General features: G+C 42.1%; 1 pseudogene; it reads right to left on the bottom strand.

Moving 5' to 3' along the window:
* Window positions 1-470: 470 nt before the first annotated feature.
* LOC145609812 (small nucleolar RNA R71) lies at window positions 471-569 on the bottom strand (annotated as a pseudogene).
* Window positions 570-2,754: the final 2,185 nt, after the last annotated feature.

Here is a 2,754-nt window from a genome sequence, read left to right as displayed (position 1 = left end):
CTTTCAACAAAAAGAGTGGATAATAGATCCTTGGGTTATAGCTCTTCAAGTGAAGAAGAAATTAAAGAAGAGCAAGGAATGGGTGAAAATCCTAGAATAGCCTTGAAGGAGCTTGGAGTGCCCGGGGCATATAGGTTTGAGAGTGGAATAGCTCCACCTACTACCCCGGCAAATGACTTCGAAATCCGGCCGGCAATGATCACCTTGATTGAGAGAAGGCAATATAGTGGGGCTAAGAATGAGAGCCCATTGAACCATCTAAAAGAGTTTGAAAAATATTGCAATACCATCAAAGTCAATGGGGTTTCTCAAGAATTCATCCGCCTCATGTTGTTCCCTTTCTCTCTAATAGGAAGATCTTTGGAGTGGCTAGACAAGGAGGTGAAGCCCAACTCCTTGAGAACTTGGGACGATGTCACAAAGGCTTTCTTGTCCCGCTTCTACCCCCAAAAGAAGACGGCGGAGGCAAGAGCCTTGATTCAAGGGTTCAAGCAAAGGCCGAGTGAAAGCCTTTACGAAGCATGGGAGAGATTCAAAGAATATCAAAGGGAGTGCCCTCACCACGGAATCCCCACATACCAAGTGATCCAAATCTTCTATGGCGGTTTAAGTCCCCAAGGCAAGTCATGCCTTGATGGAGGGGCTGGGGACCCTATCATGAACAAAACCGAAGAAGAAGTTGTGGACATCATTGAGGACGTGGTGACATATTATAGGGATTGGCAAGATGGGGAGAGTGACTCTTCAAGAAAGCAATCTTCATTGTACTCGGTGGACCATCTAAATGCAATCAACAACCTTTCCTCCCAAATGACAAACTTAGGAAAGGAGGTCACCGCAATCAAAGCTATGTTGGAGAGCACTTCTTCCCCTTCTCAAGCTTCGAATCTTCCCTCCCAATTTAAGGGGAGAGGTACTCCTTCTAACTCTCAACCCCCTCCCTCTTCACATAATATGCCTTTGGGTTGCTTGTTTTGTGATGCATGTGGATCGTATGATCATGACTCTAGTGCTTGACCTAATGAATGTGTTGATGAGTTTGATAACCATGAGAGTGAACATGTGAATTATGTGTCGAATAATAATGGTCAACGGTTTGATAATCAAAGGGGTCAATGGAATAGGAACTTCCAAGGCCAAGGCAATTTTGACAACTATAACCAAGGTGATGGTTATAGAAACCAAGGGAACCAAGGTTCTCGTGGTAGCTATAATAATCAAGGTTATAGTGGCCAAAATCAAGGCCAATATTATGGTAATCAAGGCCAAAATTATGGTAACCAAAACCAAGGTTATGGAAATCATAACCAAGGTAGTGGTAACCATAATCAAGGTGGTGGAAACCATAATCAAAATTATGGCCAAAGTCAAAATAGGAGTAATTGGAACAATTAAGGACGGGGTAATTTTCAAAATAATTCTCAAAGAGGTCCCCCACCCGGGTTTGTTCCAAAAACTCAAGGTGAAAGTTCCTATTCTCAACCCTCTTCACCTAGGACTAATTTGGAGGAGATAATTGAGAATCAAACCAAGTTGTTGAACACATACATGGCCGTGAGCGATAAAAAATTCAATGAAATGATGACCCACAATAAAATGCTTGAAAACTAAATCTCTCAACTTGCTAATGTCTTGAAAGATCATGCAAGCCCTTCTTCTTTACCTTCCCAAGGCCTTGACCCCAAGAAACCCGTGAATGCTATTGTTACTAGGAGTGGAAAGGTTCTTGAGGAGGTATTGCCTAGGAAGGGTGTAGATAAGGAGATTCCTAGGGAGATTTTGGTTGAGGATGAGGAAAAAGGGCATCATTGGATGAGGTAGTTATTGAGACACCTAGAGAGGTGAAAGTAGAGAAAAAGATTGTGAGACCCATACTCCCCTACCCACAAAAATTCATGAGACACAAATTGGATGAACAATTTGGGAGATTCATTGAGATGCTAAAACAACTCCATCTTTCTCTACCTTTTACCGATGTGATCAACCAAATGCCAAACTATGCCGAATTCCTCAAGGACATTTTGAGTGGGATAAGAACTTGTGAGGTTGTGGAGACCATCAATTTGACCGAAAATTGTAGTGCTATCATCATGAACAAAATGCCACCCAAGTTGAAGGACCCCGGAAACTTCTCCATCCCTTGTGCAATCAACAAGATGCAAATTGATAATGCCTTACGTGACTTGGGAGCTAGTGTGAGCCTAATGCCATATTCGGTTTATCAAAGACTTGAGCTAGGGGAACTCTTACCTTCTAACATTACCTTGCAATTAGCGGATAGGTCTATCAAATTTCCAAAAGGTAAGGTAGAAGATGTCCCTTTGAGGGTGGGGAAGTTTGTCTTTCCCGTGGATTTTGTTGTTCTTGAAATGGATGAGGATGCCACCATTCCGATCATTTTAGGTAGACCCTTTCTTGCTACCTCGGGAGCCATGATTGATGTGAGAAATGCTAAGATCTCCCTTAAGGTGGGAGAAGAGGTTATAGAATTTGATTTGAATGAAAGCATGAAATATCCATGTTCTTCTTTGGAAAATTGTATGATGATTGATTCACTTGATATTGTTGTGTCTTCCATGCATGAGCACTTGCTCACTTCTAACGATGCTCTTGAGAATGTTTTGTTGAACAAAGACAAGGTAGGTGCTTCATGCAAGGAGATGACTTTCTATGAGGAGTTACTTGATGGAGTTGTAGAGGATGTGGATGAGCAAACATGTTTTGGAATCTCAAGCAATGAAGCTTTGCAAGCGA

Source organism: Chenopodium album, chromosome 23, assembly GCF_948465745.1.
Source record: "Chenopodium album chromosome 23, dcCheAlbu1.1, whole genome shotgun sequence".
In the NCBI taxonomy this organism is placed as follows: Eukaryota; Viridiplantae; Streptophyta; class Magnoliopsida; order Caryophyllales; family Amaranthaceae; genus Chenopodium; species Chenopodium album.
This window is presented reverse-complemented; position numbering and strand designations above follow the sequence as displayed.